Source organism: Myxocyprinus asiaticus, chromosome 43, assembly GCF_019703515.2.
Source record: "Myxocyprinus asiaticus isolate MX2 ecotype Aquarium Trade chromosome 43, UBuf_Myxa_2, whole genome shotgun sequence".
NCBI classification, from domain to species: Eukaryota; Metazoa; Chordata; class Actinopteri; order Cypriniformes; family Catostomidae; genus Myxocyprinus; species Myxocyprinus asiaticus.
The window spans coordinates 9,866,130-9,884,611 of NC_059386.1; the positions used below are offsets into that span (position 1 = coordinate 9,866,130).

At 36.1% G+C, this 18,482-nt stretch overlaps 1 protein-coding gene across 1 annotated transcript in view; it reads right to left on the reverse strand.

The window, feature by feature from the left end:
* LOC127433609 (protein FAM163B-like) overlaps positions 1-9,324 on the reverse strand; it is a 45,130-nt gene extending 35,806 nt beyond the window's left edge. The window contains exon 1 of the mRNA XM_051685644.1: positions 8,539-9,324. The gene's annotated coding sequence lies outside the window, so the exon portion shown is untranslated. The remainder of the gene's footprint in view (positions 1-8,538) is intronic.
* Positions 9,325-18,482: the final 9,158 nt, after the last annotated feature.

The following is an 18,482-nucleotide window of genomic DNA, read 5'->3' on the forward strand; positions in this document are numbered from 1 at the left end:
GATTATCAGTTCATAAACACTAACTTTTCACTCTTTTCCTCACACAATGCTATCTTGTGACTTCTAAAAACTTTTACTATAGTACATTACTTGTAAGGCAATTAATTTTAATGTTTGCATTACATAATCAGCTATATTTACATACTTGTCCAAGTGCAATAAAATGCGTGGTAGCTCAAGTGATAGAGTGTTGCACTTGCGATGTAAAAGAGCAGGGTTTTAGTCCTGAAGAGCATGCGAGTTGACAAGTCGAATGTGACATAGAAGCACCACAACATGACGTGGTTGCTTCCGAAATTGCGTTTTTTATCTCACGTTTGCTTTTATGACACTATCGGTTAGGTTTAGGTTTAAGGTTTATGGTAGGGAGGTAGGTTTTGTTGATTTAAAACTCGATAGAGCAAGTGCAACCTTAAAAACCTTCAAATCTATAAGGGAGAACATTATACTCGCTTTTAGTGCCACACAGTGGACGTTTCACCTCGGAACGTAAATTGTAGCAATCCTAATCTTGGCAGGGTTGTCCCAAATACTCAGGCGCGCACACACACACACACACACACACACACTCACTCATCCAATGCTAGGTGGCACTATAATAAACACTTTACATTTTCACTAATATCTTTGCAAACGTATAGTATAGGCTGGTTAACAGCCTTGCCGTGACCCATTTTCAATTATCGACCTATATCTTTTAAATGCAAAGTCCAAACTTAACAAACCTTGGTAAACTTTGATACAAAGACATTTTGAGTATGCACACCAAATATCGTCTATTTGTCCATAGGGAGTGCTATAATAATACAAAAATAAAAAACATCCAAACTCTCCAAGCATTTCATCAATGTTTCAAAGTTGAAATTTAGCATACATCTTCCATCTTAAATCCTTAAAATATTGATAGGACAAATTAACAAAAATAGCCTCCTGCAGTCAATCAAATTTCAGGAGGCAATAACTTATGTTATGAATGAAATTTTGCATACACTTACAGGTTCCCAAAATCAGGCTTTATATCAAATAAAAATGTGTATTTCCTCTGAATCCTTCAGTGCCCCGAAATCAATTGGTCATCTGGTTTCCATTTCTGCACAAAAACTTTTATACCAAAAAGTTGTCAAAAGAATTCTGATTCTTTAAGGTGTTTGAAAGATATAAGCCAAGACAATTTTGGGTGTGGCCTAGAATATCTAATTGGCCTATATCTTGTGAGCTCAATATTCAAACTTAAAACATAGTGCACATAGACAACAGAACATTCTGAGATCGCAAGCCAAATTTCATACATTTTTTATTCTAGGGAGGCGCTATAACTTAAGAAAATCCTAATTGTGCAACTGTCGAAGTTTCTTACTAAACATCTGCGGGTATGTGTATCTATCATGGTCCCTCTGTAGAAAGGAAAGTCTCCTGCTGAGAAACCTCCTCCAAATGAAAAGCTGTGAGAAATAATCAATTTTGTTATTGCTTTGGGACCACCTTCATTGCTTCCTGATTCAGTTTAAGCAGTTCAGGGGATGTGATAACATCAGCTTCTATCTTCTATTTAAAACAGTCTGTGCTGCATGATTCTGAACAGAATTTAATATGTGACATGTTTATGTTTTTAAAAGCATTGGCCAGCATGTTTTCCCTTGGGGTGGCTGGTGTGTTGTACCCCCCATACTAGTGTCTGTGGTTACAGGAAGTGACATGGCCTTGTGGCGGGAGACATAGCAATTGTCTCTGACAGTGTGGGGGCTGTACGGGGGAGGGTGGACAGTAAAGGACATAAATGAAGGAGTAGAGAGGAGATGTGATGTGGGAGGTTGAGATATTCTGGTGCATGTAGGTTCTGATGGTGAAGTGCTTAGAATAAATAGAGTTTTTCAGAAAAGATGTTCGAAGAATAGGTCAGTGCTCGGGATTCAAGCAGACGCAACAAAATCATTACACAGAGGCCTTATGGTTGTGATAAAATCTAGTATGTTTTAAATGTATTTTACAGCATAGTGTTATAATAAATCACTGTGTGACTTCAAAATATTGCAATTCTTATTGAGATTATGTGATAAAATTCATTATTACGATTTATAATTATTCCTAAACCTCTCTGCAATCCTTTTAACCCCTAAGAAACACGTGAATGTTAAACTGTTTTGTCAGATGGAACCTGCAATTGTTACCTTCAGGAGCTATTTCTAACTGATCTGACCCTTAAAATTAGTTTTGTTGGTGTAACCTTATGTATTCAGGTTGATATAATGATGTTAAATAGTATTTTTGACTTGAATTAAACCAGTTAGTATTTTAGATGTTATCACATGAAGCATTCAATGTACGTTTATCACGGTCCTGTCACTCTGTCAGTCTGGGTTTTTGTCTGACAGGACCGTGGAATAATCGTCCCAGGTCTGTCTTGTGTTTCGTTGTCTGTCTTTGTGTGAGTGCAGTTTCGGTTGTATTCTCTGCTGTGCTCCCTTCGGTCTGTCTTGTTTCATGTCTGGAGTACGGTGTCTGGGTCCTGACTTCCTGTCTGGTTCGGTTTCGGTCTGTGTCGGGATCCAGACACTCATGCTCCATGTCTGTCTGTTATTGACATGGGTGCATCGCGCTTATGTCATATTGGCAGCATGCACCCGCATCAGTAGTTTGTCTGTCTTTCACGTACACGGGTGCACCTCGCATCGCGTGTTGTTGCGCACCCGGGTCATGAGCTGTCTTCACGTTGTTCGGTCACTTCGGTCTGACATTTCAGATTTGTGTGTGGCCAAACTCTCGCACAGGTGTCCTGTCTTGCTTTTGTCGCCAGTTGAGTGCATCACGTGGCGTTTGCCTCATGATGTACACTTAGGTTTCCTTTAGTGTGAGAATGCATGGCATCGCTTTTTTTGCCGTTGCTATGCATTCTCTCATCTTTTTTTTTCGGTTGGCATGGGCTTATATTACCTTATTGTCTTGGCGATGTGCGCTCATGCCATTCGGGTGTTTTGTTGTCTTGTAAGAGCACGTGGCTTTGTTCTGTTTCTGCATTGCCGTGTGTCTCTCCTTCTTACGTCATACCCCGCCTCCTTGTGTGCCCATTATTAGTTTATTAGTCACACCTGCCCTGTCTTGTTAACCTGTTGATTTCTCTCCCTATTTTAGTCTCCTTATTTTTGCTAACCAGTACCACTGCTATCATTGAAAAAAAAAAAAAATTACCTAAAAAATTAGCTTCTTTTGGTAACATCTAAAGTCAAAAATATTATTTAAACTATTTTTTTTTTTTTTTTATTTGACTTTTAAATTGAAAAGTCTTATTTTATTCCACTAGATGGCAGCAAGCACTAGAAAAAATAATTTTTCCTCTATCACCTTCCATAACAATATGCAGATCTGACATGTAGGTGGTGCTCTAACGCATTTTAGCCCTCACAGATGTGCCCATCCATTCAGGCATTCAGTCTAATTTTCCATTCATGCACCGTCCTTGTTATTTCATCAAATATCTCGGCCTCTGAGTGGACTAGAAGCTCAACCTATTGTGTCATTAGAAAGCTGAAGTCCTCTTTGTGATGATATATAACATTTTATCATCAATAGTCGAAAACATTTTTCTGATGATTTGTTTAGCATGCTTTTTCCTGCTGGATGGCATATTTTGTTCTGGACATCTAAGATATAGCATTGGATTATTCAAACAAGCAAGCTCACAGACAAGTAAAAATGGCTCATTTTTTAGAAAACGGATATAAAGTTTTTAGCTATTTGAGGCTTACAGCAGCAGTGATCGGCACATAAAAGAGACGTTTGTTTTTCACTTTGTGATTCTTTTGAAAATATTTTAAACTGTGGTATTAGGTTAACAAAATTCCTGAGAGTGAGTGCTTTCATTTGATATACTATGACTTGTCTATTTAGATGCTATGTGAAGGACTTTTATTTTCATATAAATATTTCTACCCCATTACTTCTAGGGGGTGCTAATTTGAGACCTTATTTTGTTATGTTAAATAAAATAAATGCAGAAGTGATGCTTATCTCTGAAAAGTTCAGATTCGAAGCTTTCAAATGATACCTTGTATGCCTGACATATGTATATGGGGACTTTAACGTTCAAGCGTAAAAAAAAATTAACGTTATGGCGCCCCCCTTTTGGCAGGTCCATAGAGTTTAAGGGGTAAATTAACTGGTCTGAATCAACCTGAATACATTAGGTTACACCAAAAAAACTAGTTTTAGGGCATAAATCATGTAGAAACAGTACCTTATAGGAATAGCTCACCCAAAAATAAAAATTCTCTCATCATTTACTTATACTCATGTCATCCCAGATGTGTATGACTCTTTTCTTCTGCAGAACATAAATTAAGATTTTTAGAAGAGTTTTTCAGCTCTGTAGGTCCAAACAATGCAAGTGAATGGTGACAAACATTGAAGGTCCAAAAAGCACATAAAGGCAGTATAAAGATAATCCACATAACTCTAGTGGTTTAATCCATGTCTTCTAAAGCTATCCAATCTATTTTGGGTGAGAACAGACAAAAAATTTAGCTTGACATCTACAGTCTTCTTGGCAATCATGATCTTAAGCTCGAATACACTTCCTAGCACCATCAATCACTCTGAGGCATGCGTCAAGCACTAGGAAGTGTAATCGAGCTTGAAATCATGATCGTGCCTAGAGACTGCAATGGCAAGATGTATGGTAAAAAAGGAGTTATTTTGGTCTGTTCTTACCAAAAACTGATTGGATCACTTCAGAAGACATGGATTAAACCACTGGAGTCATCTGGATTACTTTAATGCTGCCTTTATATGCTTTTTGAAGCTTCAAAGTTCTGGCCACCATTTACTTGCATTGTGTGGCCCTACAGAGCTGAGATATTCTTCTAAAAATCTTTGTTTGTGTTCTGCAGAAGAAAGTCATACACTTCTGGGATCACATGAGGGTGAGTAAATGATGAGAGAATTTTCATTTTTGGGTGAACTATGGCTTAAAGTTTACAATTGAAATAATGAAACACTGTGTTACTTTAAAATATTACAATTCTTATTAAGATGATGCAATGAAAAGTCATTATTATGGTCTATAATTATTCCTTAACTTCTTTGCATGCAGAGTAGACATTTTAAATCCCATAAGCCCCCAAGGAACATGTGAAAATTGCAGTTTTGTCAGGTTACCTAAAAATGTGCTTTGTGTGGTAACATCTAAATTATGAGGCTTTAATCAAGTCATAATATTATTTATCATGATTGAATCCTGACTAAATGTCACCAACAAAATCATTTTTAAGAGTCAGATCAGTTAAAAATAGCTCCTTAAGGTAACAACTGCACACATTCACTTTTTACAGTGCAGAAAAGCAGTGTTTTCATGCTGCTCTTAGAGAAATGGGAGGTCACATTTAGAAGAAAGGCTGCATATCTGACACTAGCTTGCTTTTCTAAAGATGACACTTTGGAATGGACATGCGTTGTCTCCATTATTCATTGCAATGGGGGCATCTTGCAATTAATGTGTGTGTGATAGAGAGAGAGAGAGATGTGATGGGGGAGGGTAAAGGATGGAGAAACGGTCATGGCTGGGGGTGAAGAGAATTTTTTAACATTATTATTGTGGAAATGCAACTCCCCCTGTGTGCCCCATCTAGTTACTGACTCTGTTCACCTTTCAAGGAGTTATGGGAAATCACATTCACCAATCAGAAGAAGTGTAGATTGCCCAGCCATATATGCTTGACTTCACAAGTGACATCAATGTTCAAGGGCTCTTGATGTCTGAAGTTATGTTATATATCCCTGCTTTAAAGTGAGCATAGGTTGAGACATACCTGTATGTATAGACCAGCTTATTTGCTATATGACCAAAAGAGAACAAATGCAACTCTTTCAGCTTTAAGTTCAAAGAACTATCAGGGTTTGTCCTTAAATGCATCCAGGTATGATCAGTAGAAATGTTATTAACGTTTAAATGTTCAGTTCACACATGAAGAATGACAAGGGCGTAGCAGCCGCAGGGGATGTGGGGGACACTTTAAAAGGTGATTTTTGTCCCCTGCACTTTTCCAAGCTAAACCCATAATGAGTCCAAATGGCAGATTTGTATATAGTATTCTTTGTGTTTTGTTACTTTGGGCTGATTGAGCAACCATCCAGCCAATCACAGGTGAGATTCATGAGCCGAAACAACGTAATAGGCCGTCAGTCTGACAGTCTAATCAATGCAGCTCCATTCATTTCTACAAAGTTGCTTTCAACAATGCTCATTTATCCATGTTTTTTTATCGGCACTGATGTTGATCTAAATTAATAATCTAGAGTTGAGGAACACACAAATGAGAGTTATCGGCATATCATTCTTGATTGGCAGCATTAAAAATGCACTGCAGAAAAACAAAAAGGACAATCCTTCTTTTAAGCACACATTGTAAGTATATCAGCACATGAGTCTTCATAAAGTTATGCTTTTTACATTATGTTTGTGAGGTAATAGTTTGATTGGTTGTTTTTGCCAATTTAAGCAGATTACTAGATCTGCGTTAAGTATGTAAAGCTATTTTTAATATCAGCTCCTGTTTTTTACTTCTATGTTGGTGTGCCTTCGACAAACTGTAGGAAAAAGATAGATCTGCTGTGTTCTTAGAACTCATGCATTTTACTCAAGTGAATAGATATGTAGACATGCTTTTTTATACGTTAAAACATACGGATGTTTTTGAAACTCATTATAATTATTATAAGACTATTATTGTTGTCTTTTGATAAAGTCATGCTCAGCAGCTCAGAAACTGTAGGGAAATTATAGATTTGCTTTGTTCTTATAATGCTTAAAACCTCAACTAAAGTCTCTTTGTAGGTCTGTAGACAAACAAATTTTAAAGGATTCAATTTTCTTTTGATTGTTGAATTCAGTGACTAACTCATTTCACACAAGACACTCATTTGTCACCACATCGTGGGATCACCAGAAATGGCCACTGACTCATTAAAGGAATAGTTCACCCAAAAATGCAAATTTGCTGATAAGTTACTCACCCTCAGGCCATCCACAATGTATATGACCTTCTTTCTTCATCAGAATAGGATTTAAGATTTTTAGGAAAGTATCCCAGGTTTTTAGCTTCATCCAATGCAAGTGAATGGACACCAATTTTTGACGGTCCAAAAAGCACATTTAGTTAGCATCAAAGTAATCCACATGACTCCAGTTGATTAAGTAATGTCTTCTGAATCGTTATGTTTGTGTGAAAAATTAATCGCTAATTAAAACTTTATTAACTTCCTGTAAACACTAAATGCCTCGCGTCGCTGTCGTTTGACGTCATCACGTTGGCGCGTTCACGCGAGAATTCAGACGTTCTGCTCTGTTTACCACAGAGGAAGGTACTTCACACGAGAATTCAGCCACAGAGAGCTGGCAGAAGTGCCAATTTAAGTTAAAAACGTTTTAATTAGCGATTTGTTTTTCACACAAAAGTATCGATTCACTTCAGAAGACATTACTTAATTGACTGGAATGTGCTTTTTGGACCGTCAAAAATTGGTGTCCATTAACTTGCATTGGATGAAGCTAAAAACCTGGGATACTTTCCCAAAAATCTTAAATCCTGTTCTGATGAAGAAAGAAGGTCATATACATCTTGGATGGCCTGAGGGTGAGTACATTATCAGCAAATTTTTGGGTGAACTATTCCTTTAAAAGTATCTGAACGAATTTTGGTGAACGTAGTCAAAACACTTAAGCCACTTGGATACATTTGAATCCCACAATGCACAAGCACAGAGTAAAAAATAAAATTGTGCACATGCACAGTTGTCACTATTGTAATTTATTAAATAATTTATTCAGGACCAGCTTGTGCTCAGTCTTTTATTGTCATGTGTGAAACAGAAGCAATTGCTCCACAAGATGCCCTTTATTTTTGCAGCTAATTTTGCTCAATTTTGCACTTATTTTACAATACTTGAATCTTTAAAATACTACACATATTAAAAGTAAATAATACGTATATATAAATATAATACTCATATCATACTTATATATTAATACATACTGTAATATTTTAATACTGCACTGTAAGTGTTGGGTCTGTGCAAGCCACCTACTGACAGCTGTGTCCCCCCACTTTTAAAATGACTGCTACGCCCCTGATGAATGAAGAATGTAGTAGTTGTGAAGTATTTAGTATAATCTATTCAGGATGCATGCAATGTCTAGATATAACACCTACAGATATAACACAGTTTTAAAAGTTTCCTGGACTTCAGCACCACGGACAGAGGATCAATTTCTAAAACTGTTTATTCTACTACATTAATGAGGTTGCATCTTGTTGTAGCTACCCAGGCTAAATAATTTAATTTTGAGAAGAATTGCTAATAATGATAGTCAAAGATAGCCTATGTGATTTTTTTATTGACACTGAATGCGAATAACCAAAGATTACTATTCACCAAAAGAGAAACCAGAAATGGCATTTCTCCACAGCAAAAGCAAGACTATGGACAAATTAATCGAACCGAATCACAAATGTGCTGTAAAGAAACCCGGTAAGGTGGTATTCTTACCTACACGAAGGTTAGAATTGAACCAGAGCACATCTGCAGAAGTGACGAGGCTCAAACGAGAGTATCGAGGCGAGCATGTGCTTTATGAAGAATGATTGGTTTTACCCGGGTGAACTGTTAAGGAATCCGCGCAAGTGTCTTTCGTCGATTTCTCGCCGACTTTCGGGGTCCAAAAACCCCTCAAACATGAAGCGAACGGAATGGAAACAGCGTAAATGCTGCGCAGTCCGAAGCAAAATTAAAGTGTTCCTTTTTTCATATCTGTTTTTGTCAACATCCTTAGCGAGTTTTAATGGACAGTTCCTCAAATGTGACGGAGGGAAAGCTCCGAGAGCACAATATAGTAATTTAGAATAATAATAATAATAATAATAATAATAATAAAAAAAAAAAAAAAAAAAAAAAAAAGAAGAAACAACTTGTTGAGGTAACCCAATTTTACGTCCTTTTCGATAGATAGCCCTATTCAAATCAGGCGTCTTATGATAAAATCAGCGTAAACTAGCTACATCGAAGTGGTCCGCAACGCTATTCCTCTTGTGCCGCTTTTAAACGTCCTCAGATCTTCAATGCACTCCAAGCTTCATGTATATCTGCTGGAGATGTCACTGTTGTCTATATTCCTTCTTCTCCTTGTGCGAGAAAATTAAAAGGGACTGTGAAATCTCAGCTTGTTTGTTCTCAGAGCTCGTGATGCTGATTTGGAGTGTGTTTGGTGTCGCGCGATCTTTCCCGCGAGATAATTGCTGCTGTTTGTCTCGTGCAGCTGAAGTCCACTGTAAATCTGCCCGCGCGCGCGGAGTGGGATGAGACGGTTTTACAGTTCCGGGCACTGACTGACGATATGCTGCTATCAGGAACTGTGATGTGAGCTCAACGAATCCAGAGAAGCATCATAATATATCCGAGCGCATTGAGGGCGTTAGATAACGTCTGAGTGATTAATTAAGACATGTAAAACTTTACAATGCAGTGTTTATTTTGTTGTGTATTGAGCTAAATAACTGACTACCTATACACTGAAAAAAAAGAGAAAAGACTAAAAACTCAGATTTACATTGCTTGGTTACAATAAACAAAATATTTTGTGAAGTAAATATAGCAGAAAAAATAAAGTACTTTCTACATTGAATATGTAAGTTTAAGCGTGGACTTGAAAATATTAAGTAAATTCTACATTTGTACTCAATTCAAGCATGTAAAAATAAATGCTCTAGCTTATAAGTAAATATTATTTATGATTGTTATCTTTACAATGCGTCATCATGAATCAAACCTAAAGTAGAAAATCATTGTCATATTTATTCGCTAATTTGAGTAAATGTCACTGGTATATATATATATATATATATATATATATATATATATATATATATATATATATATATATATATATAAGTAATTTTTACTTAATATGTTTTTTTAAGCTGGTGTTTCCAGCATGCACCAAGCTTGAATAATTAATGAGCTTGCATGGTTTCACTGTTTGCAAGTTTATTTACATTGTTTTTATTGTCGATTTTGTTTTTATGTTTGGTTACTTCTTGTTTGTGAAGTCTGAGGTTCCATTTCTACTCAAAATTAACTATTCATGATAAAAAAAAAAATCTGTTGATTGTCACTATCATCATGTTTTGCATACCAAGTGTAGAGGCCTGCGTGCGTAGCCCTTTATAATTTTTCATTTGCCAGTTATGCAAGATAATTATGTCTTATAGACTACATAGCATGCAAAAAACTTCCCAATGGAAGGCTTCTATATTTCATGTGGTACATGATTCAACATGTGCTCATAAGGAAAGTTCAAAATGTGAAATATTCAAATAAAATGTTAATTAAAGGTTATTTAAGTACCACGTACACCAGATTTGTGAGTTAAAGTTACTGTCTTAACTGAAATGTTTAAGTTAAATTTACTCACTCACATTAATCAATATCATGTCATGAAGTTAAGTAGATTTTACTTAATTTTATAGCATTAAAATTTACTTCAAAAACTGTGTGCAAAAACTTGTGAAATAAAAATTAAGTAAATCTTACTAGTCATTTCTTTCAGTGGAGGACGCAATGTTAGCCTTGGTAAAATCACCATAACACATGGTGTCTTGTGGCTTATTGTTTATTTAACTCCACAATTCTAGTGAGGTTTTGTATTCAAATCTTAAAAGTCAATATGGACCAAGTTATTTAAATGTTATTTCAATAACAAGCATGTAAATTGTGTTTATGGTCAAAAACATCTTATTTTAAAAGAATCTGGTATTTTACTCCTCTAAGTCTATCACTGTAATGGTAGCTACATTTACAGGTGCCAAAGTATGTAACATCAACAATTTTCTAAAGCACTTTAAATGGGTCCAAGGAAGCTTTTGTGTAATGCAATAAAACAGTATGTAAGTCATATTTCCATTTCTCATTGATTGCTGTTTCCCGATTTGCAATTTGATGGAACCAGCGGCTGTTTACGGTCAACGGTGCATATAATTCTTCTTTGGAGCGATGAGCGTTGAGAATTACACCCACCTCCCTTTCTCTCACACACAAAATGTTGATGTAAGATCTACTGTAGGTGATTATTTCTTGTCAGCCACTGATATTGCCCTTTCCTTCAGGCCCTTATCTACAGAAACTGGGTTGTAAGGATGGCCTGAAGACTGAATAAAAGAGCTGCCCAGCAGAAATGGATAAAGGCCAGGATAAGCTTAAGGCCTGCTCATTGAGTGATTTTGGCCAACATTATAATGACTGGTAGGATACACATGGCTCAACCATGATGTGATCCTTCGGTCCAGTTCTAGACTGGACTATGTGGTGATATGGTTTCTTCAGATTGAAAGAAATTTACACAAGCATTCTAATTTTCAGATCATATACTGCAGATTTTAAAAGTTTCTAGCTGGGACAAATCAGAGTACCAGCCTTCCCCACCTCTATGGAGCTAGAACAATGACTGAAGGATTTGAATTTGAAATTTGTTAATATGATTTCTAGACATGTTACATAAAATGTAATTTTAGAGTGAACATTTTAGCCCAATTATTTCCTGGTTTCCATGGGACCAGAACCTGTGTCTCGGAGGTCGCTTGTGCAGCGCTCTATCAGTAGCATTAAGGTAAAAGTGTTCATATCCAAATTGATGCTAAAATGTCTGATGGGGCATTGCGCTTGTCAGCAATTCAGCTGAATGGGGTTGATTTTAGTCAAAATCAAAATCGGCCCTTACTTAATGCACTTACGTTCTTAATACAAATTCCAGGTCTTAGTGTGCACAATAGGTGCATTTTATTCCATTTTTTAAACTGTTGGAATCTTTCATCAAAATATAACAATTTGCTCTGCCACTTAAAAACCTTTTTCTGTTTTAGTTGACATCATGATTCCCTCTTACTTTTTCAACCTCTCCCCTCCAACCACCTCACATCATTCTGGCATGTAACATCCTATTTTATTATCCAATCAATTCCCAATAATAATAAAAAATCATGTATGTTTTTAACTCGTTAAACATCCTATTTTATTTTAAAATATGTCACATTACGGAAGTAAAATTGGCTGTAAACAGCTTTTCATGTTGACTTTAAAGTATTTTTCAACTTCCTTGCATGCTTGCACTCCATTTTCACACTATTTCTCTCTGGTTTTGGCTGTCTTACGACTTCTAAGAAAAGAAAGTAAACCTTTATTGCATTCGTTATTCAGGTGCCAAATATTAAGAAGAGGGGACTGAGCTCTATCGTAGTGACAAAGCTGTGCATAATACATAACCCGGGTGGAACTAGTTGAACCATGGCTGTTCAGTCCTCCTTCCACCCTGTGTCTGATCTCTCTCTATGAAGACATGGAAGAACAACTCTTTCTTTCGTTCTCTGCGTGTATCCAGCTTGTTTGAGGTTATGCTGACTGACTGAAGTACTGTTACAAACTGGATAATGTCAGTTTGTGCCTCGGGCCATCTGACTCATTTGTGGTGTGTGTGTCTGTATACATCAAACTCCACTCTTTGTTACATTTATGTGTATGTGACATGCAAAATATACACCAAAGCAGTGGTTCTCAATAGGTGGATTGTATATGTTCTGACAGATTCATGGAGATCATAGATAGTTCACCAAAAATGAAAATTATCTCATCATTTCCTCACCCTCATGCCATCTCAGATATGTATGACTTTCTTTCTTCTGCAGAACACAAATTATGATTTTTTAGAAGTATATCTCAGCTCTAGAGGTCAATACAATGCAAGTGAATGGTGGCCAGAACTTTGAAGCTCCAAAAGCACAATAATGCAGCATAAAAGGAATCCATATGACTCCAGTGGTTAAATCTGTATCTTCAGAAGCGATATGATAGATGTGGGTGAGAAACAGATCAATATTTAAGTCCTTTTTTACCATAAATTCTCCTTCCTGCCCAGTAGGTAGTGAGATGTTACTACAGTAATAGGGTTTTTACATATTAACCATGTTTCATTTTGTGGTTACTATGATTTTACTACAAAATGTTGATACTATGGTTACTGTAGTAAAACCATGGTTAATTTTTGTAAGGTAAGGGTTAGGTTTAGGGGTATGAGTTGGTGTAGGAACATAATGTGGGACTAAATAAACACAATAAACACACTGCAGTGATGCTCCTATACTGTATGTTAGTATTTAATTAGGGGTGTAAATAGTATCTGCCGCTATTTGCAGATCTAACACTATTTGCACTTAGTACAAAGAACATGCTTTTTGTTGCTATTTACACTTAGTGAAAAATACCCTCTGCCTTTTGTATATTGTTGGGCCTATGCAATTCAAGGAAACATTAATACATGTCAACATTTGATTTTAAGAACATTTAGTTTAATGTTACAGATAAACAATTTTAGTACAATGTTTGCTTGACACTTGATGTCCAATGTAAAATCTGGGTCCTGAAGCAAAACTAGTTGAGAACCACTGCAATGTAATATTTACAAGCTGTTCTTTCTTTTGTGTCTACAATCGGGAATTTTCTCCTTCTTATCGTCCTAATCCCCCCCCCCCCCCCTTCTCTGTCCTTCTGCCAAAAAACATTTCAAATCATTTTTTTATATCAAGGACAGCAACTTTTGGTCATTCAAGTGTCATTTTGTTTTCTCTTTTCCACCCCTCCCACACTTTCCCTGTCTGTCTTAATTTCTTGTCCTCATTTTGTCCTAATTTGTTGCCTTTCTGCTTCCTTTCTCCCTGTCATCTCAAGACAATTAGTCCTCTTTTTCCACCCACACTTCAGTCCTGTTTTTGCCTCTGTTCCCTCTCTCCTTCTAAACCAAACACTGTTTCTATTGCTCAAACTTTTTTTCGAAATCTCCAACTCTCAGTATCAAGCTTTAAACTTGGACATGTGTAACTCAAAATAAATGATTCTTCAAATCATGCAAAATGTTAAAATGTTATAGAGAAGTCTATTTCTTTCTTAACCCTTCAACAGTCTTCATTACTGGACAACACTCTTAATATTCCCGGTCAAATTTGACTGGATACAGTAATCATGTATTTAATTTTATTTTTTAAAGAAATGTAATAAAACTAACTTTACTAAAGTAATAACACTAAACTTATGCATTTCTTTTGGAATGTTATGGTATTTAGAACTAAGTTACCTCTAAATGACTAAATTACACCATTTATTTTCATAAAAAAATAGACACAATTTATAGTACTTTCACTTAATTAAAAACATACACTTCATTAAACTGGAAAAAAAAAAAAAAAATGAAAATATAAAAATTTGTCATGCATTTGGAGCATCTGCTGCCATCTTCTAAAAAAACAAACAAAAAAAAAATACATAAATGAATTTACAACTATAACCAGTAGATAGCTGCAGCGATCCACACATGCTGCCTGGTCACTATAGACCAATGTAACAAAGTTAATTTCTAGATATTAAGTTATGAATTTGGATTATTCAGAAGTTTAGCATTTAGCATTTATGTTTGCAGTCAAACTTGACCATGGTGTTACAGAGAGAAGACTTAAGAGGGAGCATTATGTTTCGAACCATTTATTTTGCAAACATGACAATTCAATTCAAACTGAGTTGTCAAATCTGTCAAAAATGATGTAACAGTAATGTTAGGAACACTATTTCATCATTGTGCTGCTGAAATAGAACTGTGAGCAAGGCCCAAGAAAGCCACAAGTATAACTTTACATAATGTTGTGTTTTGTCTGGATGATGTGGCTCCCACACCTAAGTTCTGTATATATACAGTATGTATGTGTGTGTGTGTGAGTGAGAGAGAGAGAAAGAGTGTGTGTGTGTGTGTGTGTGAGTGAAAAAAGTGTGTGTGTGTGTGTGTGTGTGTGTGTGTGTTCAAGTGTCTAATTATTTGTTTTTTCTTATGCATGGTCAAATTTGACTGGGAACGCTTTAGGTGTAACACTGTTTGATAAAACCACCTAGATTAATAGAAACAATTCAGATTTTTTTTTTTTTTTTTTTGTGTGTGTGTGTGTGTGTGTGTGTGTTCAGATAGCAAATGTAGAAAAAGTCACCTTGTACCACTCCGATGAAGGAAACCATTTTTATTTAAAAAATACAAATCAAATCGGTCAAAAATGACCAAAGACAGTAGAAGGGTTAAATGATTGGGATTTTCACCTGGCAGATGATATAATGGGCAAAAAAATCCCATGCATATACACTGAAGAGGGGACACGAACCATATCAGAAAATATTAGAGACTTGGGGGTTGACTCTTTTGACTTGGACTAGTAAGTAACCATTTAGCAATCACCCAAAATACCTTAGAAACCACATAGCAACCTCCTAATAACCACCGAGAACCAGACTGATCATGCTGTGAATTCAGCAAAAGGAGACTGAAAGTTTTGCTCCTGAAAACAATCTGTGATTACAGAAATTTGAACCACTGCCCCCAGTGGCAAAATCTGGAAGTTTCCACGTGCCAAAAGTGAATTGTTGTTTTAGCTGTAAATGATGTAAAACAGTCAACAGGAATGCATATTTTATTTACTATACCCACTAACCCAAACCCCAACACTAAACCCAACCGACAGTGGAGTAAAAATGTGAAAAAAAGAGTGAAAATGCAACCTCTGAATTGCACTCACCATTGTTTATGTGAATGCGATTACTTTCAGGTTTCCATGGGACTAGAACCCATGCAATGCTCGTGCTCGTGCAATGCTGTCAGTAACACCACAGGGAAACGTGAACATGCTTGAATTAGTGCAAAAATGTCTTATAGGGAATGCAGCTTGTCAGTAATTTGGCAGAATGTGGTCGACAGCCACATAGCAACATGTAAACAACCACACAGAACACCTTAGTAACCACATAGCCACACCCTGGTGCGCACACAAGGAATATTAACATTTCCTTTAGAAAATGTCAAACTCTAGTTTTGTCTGTTTTTGTGTTTTGTGACACATTAGTGCAACAGCAGGCCATGTGTGGTGTGTCATAGGCCTGATAATCTGCTGCTTCAGTCCACAGAACACTCATCTCTCCAGGGCACCGAATGGCCCTCTGGCCCTGTGACTTCATTTCATTACTGGCTCAGACCGGCATCTGTTGCTTTCTCGTCCATCCTGTGTTCACACTCCCTCCTGCCATTGCCACAGGGACCTAAATAACCTTTTATTCCTCAAACAAGGTATACATGTTTCTTGATTGAGACAACACAATTGGCAGCAGCTGGACAGTGGCTCCAGGGCATTTGTTTTTGTGTGCATGTGTGTTAGTGAGATTGCTATTGCAATTGTTTCATCTCAATATCTTTTAATTTCTTGAAAGCCAAGTAAAAGATAAAGACACAGGTGTTATCCTCCAAAAGGTGGAGATAAAGACAGGTGTTGTCTTTAGAAATATTCTTTCTATCAGCAAATGGCAAAGCTTGAAACTGTCACACATGCTATAAAATATGAGATCAACATTCTTGTGTTGAATATAAAGTATCTCTTTAATGACAACCAATAGCAAACATGTCACATATATATACAAATATACTTTATATATTTACAAATATATCGGATATTAAAGCAACTATTTTATTGGCTAATGCTAAATTATAGGCTAATGCTTTAAATTTTATAATATAAAATTATATTTATAATATAAATATATACAGTATTTTATAAATAATAACTATAAATAAAAATAAACTATATTTCATGTTCATCTCATTATTTATTTATTCTTGTAAGTAGCCATATAATTAGCAGCATAATGTACTGTCAGCTGGTCATTACTACAAAATAAACTCTTTAGGTTGATACAAGACTCCTCAACTCCATATCAGGCCCCTGATCAGCCTGTTGGGGTTTATTTTGCCATAATAACTGGCTGACTGTACATTATCCCTTACATATTAATTGAAATACAAAGGTAAATCAAGATATGTAAATTGCAAATTCAAACCCTCTTTATTAAAGACATTTTTCATCTTATTGGCCTTACCAAACCTCTCTCCTTCAGGCCAGTGGAGATCATTGCTATATAAAAGAGGCAAGCGCAGCAAAGAGCACATTCATTTAAAGCTTAATTAGTGTTTTTGTTTCCATTAATGATGATAATTTGACATTTATGCTCTCTAATGTGCAGCTTTTTATTTTCCACTACACAAAAAAATATTTCCAAGACTCCCAATTGACATCTCTGGAAGTGAATGGGGCCAGTTCATAAATGCTAAAATACACATTGTTTCAAAAGTAAAGCCACAAGATATAAACATTATACATGTTAGCATGGTTTTAGTGTGATAACATCACTTACTAACCTTATCTGTGTAAAGTTATATCCAACATTACAACTTTGTTGTCATGACAACTAAACCCTGTAATCCCAGTTTTGGATATAACTTTACACAGATAAGGTTAGTAAGTGATCATAAAATCATGTTAACACATATAATGTTTATGTCTTGTGGCTAAACTTTTGAAACTATGTGTACTGTAGCATTTATAGACTGGCCCCATTCACCTCCATTGTAAGAGCCTGACATTAACATTTTTTTTTTTTTTTAATAAACAAGGAGCGAGTCAAAATAATATTTTTATGGTAATCAACATTATGCCACAAATGCTTAACTTGTTTTGAACCTAAAACTTTCCCTTAAAGATCTTGAAACAACCTAATGGAAGAGACTGGTTGAGAGTGAAGGTATTAAACTACTGTAGAGTATCTTATCTTGGGCGATGAGCTTGATTCAGTCACTATTTTACCAAGAACGTAATAACATGGTAACACTTTTAAATACAAAACAATTAAAAGCAATATGTTTTGTAGCAAACAAACAAAAAAAGTATAGTTTTACAGAAATCTGCCGTTGGTGTACCATGCTCACGCACGACAAGCAGATGTTGGGGAAAAGAAGTTTGACCAGAGGGCAAAATAAACAATTGAATTTTCGTTAACCCAGCTAACACAATTAGCCAGGGTAAAATAGAGGCTGTCGCAGGGTCGTGCTCTTAAAAGCCAGAGAGATTCAGTGCAGACCAAAAGCCACAACCAACAGAAGTCGACAAACACCAAAGGACCAGTGGAGACCGAAATGAGAATCAGCTACCGATTAAGACGTAAAATTGATCTAGAAAGTCATTTGAAGAAAAACTGACTCGGGGATCCTCAAGAGACGGTCTGTCAATGGACAAAAGAGGCAATAAGGTCTGAAGACTGCAAGAGAAAAGGAAAAGACAAGAAAGACTTCAACAATTCTTACAAGAGACAAGAGGATAGAGGGTGAACGAAAAATCTTTACAACAATCCAAGGGGCAAAACAAGCCACACCAATCCCCAGAAGTGGACAACTACAAGGACCAACAGAAAGGCATTCCTTGAAAAAATACTATTTAGTCAAACAGTTTAAATGGACCTAAACATAAAAGCATAAAACCAAACAAATCAAGACACAAAAGTTGCAACAAGTCAAACAAAAGGAGACTTCTTTTGAA